This window comes from Tachypleus tridentatus, chromosome 13, assembly GCF_004210375.1.
Source record: "Tachypleus tridentatus isolate NWPU-2018 chromosome 13, ASM421037v1, whole genome shotgun sequence".
Taxonomy (NCBI): Eukaryota; Metazoa; Arthropoda; class Merostomata; order Xiphosura; family Limulidae; genus Tachypleus; species Tachypleus tridentatus.
In genome coordinates, this window is record NC_134837.1 from 274,541,155 (window position 1) to 274,550,991 (window position 9,837).

The 9,837-nt window shown below is 32.4% G+C and overlaps 1 long non-coding RNA gene across 1 annotated transcript; it reads left to right on the forward strand.

Moving 5' to 3' along the window:
- The first annotated feature begins 1,601 nt into the window (after positions 1 to 1,601).
- On the forward strand, positions 1,602 to 4,995 carry LOC143238126 (uncharacterized). Its single transcript, XR_013020422.1, has 3 exons — positions 1,602 to 1,715; positions 2,333 to 2,402; positions 3,767 to 4,995. It is a non-coding gene; the product is annotated as an uncharacterized LOC143238126 (long non-coding RNA).
- Positions 4,996 to 9,837: the final 4,842 nt, after the last annotated feature.

Here is a 9,837-nt window from a genome sequence, read left to right on the forward strand (position 1 = left end):
TATTATTCACTATTTTCATCATTACTTAGACATTATACTATGTGGTCAACATTTCTGTCAAATATTATCATTGTTATCAATCTATATATTGTCGTGTATAACGTGAAATAAATCGATTTTTGTGGTGCGAGTCTCCTTCTGGAGCGGAGAGTTTGGTTCCCTGATGAACTGATGAAATTAGAATCTCCTGGCTCGTGGTGATTTTCCACACCCGCTGTAACTGGGTTACCTTGAAGTTTCGCCACTCAAAACCAACGAACCAATAAACGTTAAAGTTATGGTTGTTTTTATAAATCTTCACGTAAATCATGATGTTACAGTACACATTAAAATATTTTTGTTTTTATTTGCACAAAACACGAGCGACACGATGAGAAAATCAGTTTTCTGAGAACCACCGTAAAAGATAATTTCTTAATCTTAAAGTTTTGTAAATATATATAAGTAAAGAATACGATAATTTATCTATAACAGATAATCAGGTATGCGATTCACATGCTTGAGACGGTAGAAATGACTTCTGTCATGTGACAAACAGGAGTATGTCGTCACACTGAACATTTGTTTGTTTGTTTTGAATTTCGCACAAAGCTACTCGAGGGCTATCTGTGCTAGCCGTCCCTAATTTAGCAGTGTAAGACTAGAGGGAAGGCAGCTAGTCATCACCACCCACCGCCAACTCTTAGGCTACTCTTTACCAACGAATAGTGGGATTGACCATCATATTATAACGCCCCACGGCTGGGAGGGCGAGCATGTTTGGCGCGACGCGGATGCGAACCCGAGACCCTCAGATTACGAGTCGCACGCCTTAACACGCTTGGCCATGCCGGGCCACACACTGAACGAATGTATGTATATTGTTCCCGTACAGTTACAGAGCTCGATTCGAATTCTAATGGTCGAGGATTATAATTCCCGTCTCATAAAACTAGCTGGCCCTTTCAGCCATAGAGGCGTTATAAGTGACAGTTAATCCCACAATTTGTAAATATAAAAGTAGCCAAGAGTTGGCGGTGGATGGTAATAATCATCTGCCTTCCTTCCGATCTTAAACAGGTAACTTAGGGACGGCTAGCGCAGATAATTCTCGTGTAGCTTTGTGGGAAATTTAAAATTCAAACAAAGAAACGAATAGAGTGTCCACATCATTTAGGGAAAAAATTATCTAAAGAAATAAAATAATGTCTATATAGATTCCAATGTTAAAATAATTAAGTATTGGCTATCATATCGAGGCTCGTTTATTCTAGCTTTACAACAGATAGGTGTTTCCCACAAGATTTATTGATATATAAACTATTCCTACATCCATTGTATACAAATTGTGGGTGCGGGGGCTCAAATAGATTTCCACTATTTACATGTTACTATCTATTCCACCCTAATCACACAACTTTATTTTCATTTACAGTTTCAAAATTATTTCACAACCACATGAGCCACTTCAACAGAAATTTATTACATGTAAATAACAAAAAATCACTCACTGTTTCCTATTGGCTCAGTCTGTCTCTCTACATGTCTCTATAATACTGCAATTTATTCTTCACGTCAATGTTACGAGGAACATTCTGATTGGTTGTGATGATCTTATAACTGTGCATCTCATTAAAAATACAACAATATAAGCTGAGTATCATGACCTTAGTCTAACTGTATATTTACACTCCGGTAAAATGTAGTAGAAGAATCTAATAATTGAACACTCCTTGGTAATATAATTTTTATTTTTTGTGTGAATTTGTTTATAATAGTAATTATAATGAATATTAAACAAAGCATATACCTTAAATACTTATATGAATAATTATTTTTATCATGTTAACACAAACTACTATTTTGTTTTCATTTTATAAGACAATATTTTACAACAGGCATGGTAACTTCAACGTTTTTCTATTCATTGTTAAACTTTATTTCTGTCTGTTTTGGTTGATCGATCTGGTATTGTTCTTAGATATAAACTTTCTTTAATAAAGAAGTTTTTACTTTCATGTTTTATTAAGTTCGAAAAACCTCAAAGAAATTGAAAAATTTCAATATAAAATTATTTTTGTTGTTAAACGGTATTTACAAAATGTAATTTTTATCCTATAGAAATCTTGCATTAGATGTTGTCCAGTTATTGTAATGGTTTTAGTGTTCCTGTGATAAATCGTGAACTTGTTTCTTCTGTAACTCTACTTCGGTTTATAAAAGGTACCTCTGTTTTAATATATCTGAAGCTAGTAAGATATAGAATACATGGGCTGTACTGAGTTTCGATCTTTTATTTTAGGCTTCGTTAAAAGTCTCATTTCTCTAACTGTATTAATACTAATTTTAACAGATCAGAGAAATGAAGACTACAACAATTATTATACTTTTGATGTTTACAACACTGTTGGAATCAACTCCAGGTGAGAGTATGAATTCTTTAACACCAAATTCATACAAACAGTTTAAATGGTATGATAGAAATATCAATTATGAGTTACGTTTGTCTGTATCGTTTAAGAAACTGCCACAATGTTGATTTCTTGTTACTAACGGAATGTAACATTAATATTATGTAACATAATATTTAATGAAAGTAAATTTATAACAACGACGTGTATCTAAAAATTCGAATATTGTCTATAATGAAGAATGTAAAAAACAATATACTTCTCTTGATGACTATATATTTCACAGCAATTTAAAGTGAGAAATTAAATTATTTCAAAATGATTACATGTGTGAAACAGCAACACAAGGTGACACAACCATGCATTTTTATAAAATTTGTTCTTGTAACTTTTGAAGTAAATATTTTAATTTAAATTGCATTTCTTGCTACAACTGAATATCAAACTGAAAGTAAGTAATATAGACAATAATATAACAGATAATTGTTTCATATACGTTTGTTGTTAATTAACGAGTGTATAAAATACTAATTACATTAATACGACAGCTGTTTAGATGATTGATTTTGTGCTGTGGTCGTGTTTGTTATGACATACAATCCACAGCCGTGAGAACAATATACCGTATTTTATACAATATAATACGCACATTTTTTTCTTTAAACTCCCCATGAGTGTCCCAAGATAAGAGTGATGGGTTAAGACAAGAGGTTAGCTTGGGATCTACTCAAATTGGCCTCTCATACAGATCGTAATGTCACTACTTACTAATTACAAGTATCTTCAGTTGTATAAAACACACAATTGAACTAATATTGTCGATATACTGTGGAGTATATTATGTCTTTACTCAGTAAATTGAAGAAAATCAAGGATATATTAAAGTGTTAGTTATAAAGTCAATTTTTTATTAGAATTATCTGTCCCAAATTAGGGTTCGTCTTCCACGATGTAGCCTCTAACTAAGGCGTAAAATACGGTATTTAGTGTATAAGGTAAGCAACGGAGAATCACTTTAATGTGTTTTTGCAGATAATTTTTATGTACTTTTAGTGACGCAACGGAAAGTTGAAATTTGATATAAGATACTGTTCTGGAAACAAGAAAGTAGATTGGTTTATACATTAATAATAATAGATTTTTACTGACAAACTAGTCAAATTAACGTAACTGTTAAAGATGACTATTTTTTTGTGACGTGTTCTGTAACATCAACGGTTGATCTTGGTATTGACGTAATTTTAATAGTTTTATGAATATAATGTTTATTAGCTAGGCTTCACAAGGAGATAAACAGTGACGATTTAAAAATCATTATAAAATATTACAGGCGATATATATTCTAATGATGTCACTTTGTTTACTACCTGAACTAGTGGGGAATTTCCGAAATGGCACCGAATGTACAAACAAATTTTGTTCACTGTGATGTTCCTCCTTCATATTGTTGTTCTAATAGTCATGGAGGTGGATTTCTAGGTGCAGCTGGAGGTGGTGGTGGATTTCTAGGTAGAATGGGAGGTGGAGTTGGAAGTAGAAGTTTTGGAATTTGAATTACAGGAAGCATATGATTTAAAGTGAAGAAGGAAGCGATATATTCTGAGGATACATTAGTATCCATATGGAATTTTGTTATCAATAAAAATATATAATAAAAAATAATTATTGTGTTTGTTTGCTATTAAGTTCAAAACTGACAAATGTGTATTTTAGTTATGACCACACCAAGGATAGAAACTTGAATTTTAACTTGATAAGATTTCGATGTCATCAGTTTCTCAAGTGAAGTTAAGTGACTTTTAAGCTTTTAACCAAGTAGTTCCAAATAAAATATTTAAAACATGTTTCGAAACATCACATTAGTGTATAATAAGAGATCGGTAAGCAGTTTAAAACAATACATGAAACCTAATATTTTAATAGTAAATAATTGAAAGCTCTAACAGATGAAAATAGCTTTGATAGTTACTTACTATTACTGTGTATTAATAGCAAACATCTTCGATAGTAGAATAAATTACTTGGGTCATAATACGTAATGAAATATTTCATCATAAGTTTCGTTAATATTTTATGGTTAAACCTTTGTTTAAATTGTAAAACCAAACGATAATAATTGAAGATAAGTAATCAATGATCTTTTATATGTGACATAAATGTCTTTCAAACAATGACAGAGGATTTCCTAATACTTGTATATTATCGTTATGAATCAGTATGTTTATTTATATTTCATATAATATTGTGGGGTCAGTATTTTGGAACACGTAATTATAATAATTATGAAAATACTGAAAACTGAATGTCAACTTTACTCATAAATATAATTTAAAGCAGTGCCATCTACTGTAAAAGCAGCGTCACTTACTGTAATAATAAAGTATATAGAATTCAGTTCCAGTCATATTAAGAATTCTTCTAATTTCGCTATTTCTTTCTTTCATTATATTTTCTGTGTCAATTACAAAATAATTACTAAACTCATTTTTAGGTCTCATTAACTTGCTCAGAACTATAAATCCGAGAGCTAATGGTTCGGATCTCGTTGACGAAAAAGTTTCTTATGTAATTTTGATTTAATGGTGTGTTTTCTTTTGCCTAAGGTTGAGCTCAAAGTTGAAACTAAATATCGTGATCCGCTTTGTATTCTAAATAAAGGTGTTTAACATCATTTCTTTATAACTGAGTAAAATAAATAAAACAAAATTATAACTATATGTAATACAACAAATCGAGTTTATCAAGGTTTCTAACATTATCATTAAAATGTCTAAATCACGTGGTGATGTTTCTAATACTCACCGTTTCTAGAGAGTTTCTTATTTCATAAAATTAAAGCTGAACGACAGAATGTTTTATTTCTCTGATATGACATAACGATAAAAATATGTTGTTGTTTTTTTTATAAGAACAAAGCCACACTGGTCTATCTGCTTTGTTCACTAGTGAATAATACACCGCATTTGAACGTTGTAACTACATAAACTTACCGCTGTGCCATAGAAGACAATGTGAAGACGATGGGTTAGCTGTTTTAGAATTTAGTTTCATGAATTAAACAAACAGTAGAAGTAAAACATGTGTATTGAACCCATCGTTGATTCTTAACGACAACAGCGACAGTTAACGACTTGTGAATGAAAAAGGTTTGAATGAAGACAAAAAATAAATCATATCAAGTGAAGAAACACTAAAGCTGATGTTGAATTCCTTAACTCTGGGAAGAGAGCGATTGAAGAACAATACTTAACGTAACACTAATAACTTTCCACGCTTACATGGTAGATTCTAGAAGTTAATAAAGTATTTACAAAACCAACAGATTTTTAACAAACGTTGTTATTTGGAGTTTGTCGCTGGAGGACCTAGAGTAGGAACTGAAAATAGTTTAGACATTACACATGGAAACGTTTCTTCAAACACTGACCACATGAATATAATTCGACATGTATAAGTGTGAAATAGTACATTTTAAAGGATTTGTGAGTTTTCATTTACTTGTGAATTTAATATGTCATTATTATACGGATAATAAGTTTCTGAGTTTGGTTATATAGCAAGTTACATGTGATTATCTTAATGCCGGAACATGAAATAAAACCAATGTGTAAAAGTGCAAGAAGCACCGCTTAAAACCGGGATTCGATACCCATGGTGGGCATAGCACAGATAGCCCATTGTATAACATTGTGCTTATTTCCAAAACAAACCAAAGAAACAAGTACAGGGAGTCATTTGGTATTTTATTAAACGTCTCTGATACAGAAGTATCTACATTCTACAGTATTATTATACACCAGTTATTACATACAAAACATATTCTTACACTGTGATATAACGATATGTTTCTTTGGTGTTAGTCTATTTAGAATCCTATACAGTTGAACTGTTGAAAAGTTGATACTATAAACAAAATATAAATTACAAAGAATAGGAAGTCGTTTAGCATCTTATTTTATGTAACTAATGATAAAAAATGAATAGCAGTGTTAGAGTATAGTGATTAACCACAGAAAACACATCTACTTTATTAAGTAACGAGACACTTTAAGGTTAGGAGTCTATTTTAAAACATATATAGTTGAACTATCAATAAAGATGAACCTTGAACTTCAATTATTGGTAAATAATGGAAAATGTGTTTTTCATTGTATTGAATGTCTTACGCAGTAAAAATGTCTGATACTAAGATGTTTAAAATTAATGTTATTATTTAGTCACATATAAACTAGTGTTACTTATTTATCTTAAATCATTATAGTTTGTTGTTAATATTCTGATGTATTTTATTGTTAAACTATTAATCAAAAATAAATAATATTTGATACACATTGTAGTGCTGAAGATTTAGTAGATGTTGTTTGGTTGTTATACACAATCAGTAATTGTCTACACTAGCGCTCTCTGTGAAACACTTATAATATATACCATTAAAATATTACGCTTCATGTGCTAACCAATTTATATTTTATCTCTGTGCCATATGGGACTATGTGAAAGCGTTGAGTTAGCTGCTTTAGAATTTAGCTCAACACTTAGTTCAACTTCTACAGTGGGAGTGCAGAAGGATCTTTCTGTGCTTCCAAAGAATTGTTCTCAAAACATACAAAAAGTATTTTCACCTGCAGAGTTAAAAACGTTATGAATCAACGTCAACACTCCTCTCTGTCCCTAACATTCATCACAACAAACCTCAAAATCTACTTCCATTGGTATCGATTACAGATAGTTCCTGGGGTACGCCTTCTTTTCCCACCCCAAAATGCAAAACGATTATTCGTTCACGTCCTTAGTCGCTGGAATCTTCTTCCAACAACAAAGACCTGCCAAATCGACACAAGGTCAACCTTCCCTTAAATAAAAAAAAAGAATTGGTCGAAAACAGAAGGACTCTCCAACCAATTTGCCTAAACATAAATAAAAACAGCCACGTTGATACAATGGAACTGTTGAGATTTACGTTCTGATCTGGATGACATCAAGGCTTAATTGCTTCCTACCATTCTGCATGTATTTCCTTACAGAAGAAAATTTTAAAACCAGCAAATACATACATTTTTCGGCAGTTTTTCTTGTACAGAAATGACAGTTTGTGTGATGGACGAGTGCCTGGAGGGATGGCACAGCTGGTTGATCAGCATGTGCCCACCCTGTCTTTGTAATTCGATACACCCTTGGAGACCGTAACCCTCCGTTTTTCCTTTGGTCGTACCATCATTCTCTGTTTTCTTAACCTCTCGCCTGGAGAGACCCGTGATGAATCAGACCACGATACTTTTATTAAACAGTGGCCATCTGTTTAATCCTGGGCGAATTCAGTGGATATAGTCCTCTCTGGGAAAGTGCTGATATAGATGGGAGGGTTTGCTTTGTAGAGCTTGTGCTCTCATATCACTCCTTTTCTCTTTTCAATTCTGGTTCTTATATTTATTGTCATGCACCTAATCAGTCTTTTAGTGCTACTGATCTCACAATATTTTCCTTTAACTGTTCTCCCACTTTTCATGGTAGGTTGACAATAATCCACAAGGCAGTAATCATTTTCCAATAATTATGAAATTGACTGGTCGTGTTCGATGCCACCCAACCCGCGAGCTCCAGTGGAAACTGGATGAAACAAATTGACTCTCTTTTTCTGTTCTAGCAGAACTTGATCATGCCATTGCTTGTAAGCCACCAATAGACGACTGTGTGGCAGCAGTGATTGACTGTATCATACAGGCAGTTGCTCAAGGTAAGCATAAATGCTCGACACGTTTTATACGATATCCTAATCAGTGGTGGAATCATGCCTACCACATGGAAAGAAAGCTCAAAAACAGGCCTTGGTTATAACTACATTATATTGATAACTTCTTCATGTATAACATGTAAAGACTACATACTTTAATTTTCTGTAGACTTACGGAACTCAGACCTATAGATAGAATGTAATATGAAATACATTTTATAATTAGTCAATCTGCAATATATAAAATATTCACATTACTTATTCAGAAGTTTTATACTCTCTTGTCATTGAACTGAAACTAATATTGTGTTAAGTTGGCCCCAACAGTAATACAGACACTAATATTGTGTAAAGTTGATCCCAACAGTAATACAGACACTAATATTGTGTTAAGTTGGCCCCAACAGTAATACAGACTAATATTGTGTAAAGTTGATCCCAACAGTAATACAGACACTAATATTGTGTTAAGTTAACCTCAACAGTAATACAGACTCTAATATTGTGTTAAGTTGGCCCCAACAGTAATACAGACACTAATATTGTGTAAAGTTGATCCCAACAGTAATACAGACACTAATATTGTGTAAAGTTGGCCCCAACAGTAATACAGACACTAATATTGTGTAAAGTTGATCCCAACAGTAATACAGACACTAATATTGTGTAAAGTTGATCCCAACAGTAATACAGACACTAATATTGTGTTAAGTTGGCCCCAACAGTAATACAGACACTAATATTGTGTAAGGTTGATCCCAACAGTAATACAGACACTAATATTGTGTTAAGTTGGCCCCAACAGTAATACAGACACTAATATTGTGTAAAGTTGATCCCAACAGTAATACAGACACTAATATTGTGTTAAGTTGGCCCCAACAGTAATACAGACTAATATTGTGTAAAGTTGATCCCAACAGTAATACAGACACTAATATTGTGTTAAGTTGGCCCCAACAGTAATACAGACTAATATTGTGTAAAGTTGATCCCAACAGTAATACAGACTCTAATATTGTGTTAAGTTGGCCCCAACAGTAATACAGACACTAATATTGTGTAAAGTTGATCCCAACAGTAATACAGACACTAATATTGTGTAAAGTTGGCCCCAACAGTAATACAGACACTAATATTGTGTAAAGTTGATCCCAACAGTAATACAGACACTAATATTGTGTAAAGTTGATCCCAACAGTAATACAGACTCTAATATTGTGTTAAGTTAACCTCAACAGTAATACAGACTCTAATATTGTGTTAAGTTGGCCCCAACAGTAATACAGACACTAATATTGTGTAAAGTTGATCCCAACAGTAATACAGACTAATATTGTGTTAAGTTAACCTCAACAGTAATACAGACACTAATATTGTGTAAAGTTGGCCCCAACAGTAATACAGACACTAATATTGTGTAAAGTTGATCCCAACAGTAATACAGACACTAATATTGTGTAAAGTTGATCCCAACAGTAATACAGACTCTAATATTGTGTTAAGTTAACCTCAACAGTAATGCAGACACTAATATTGTGTTAAGAACTAAAGAAAATCAAGGAATAGTTTTCTTTTCAATACAGACACTAATGTTGTGTTAAGTTGGCCCAAACAGTGATGCAGACACTAATATTGTGTTAAGAACTAAAGAGAATCAAGGAATAATTTTCTTTTTTTCTCTGTTATTTCTTTGGTGTTTTTTCTAAATTTTGT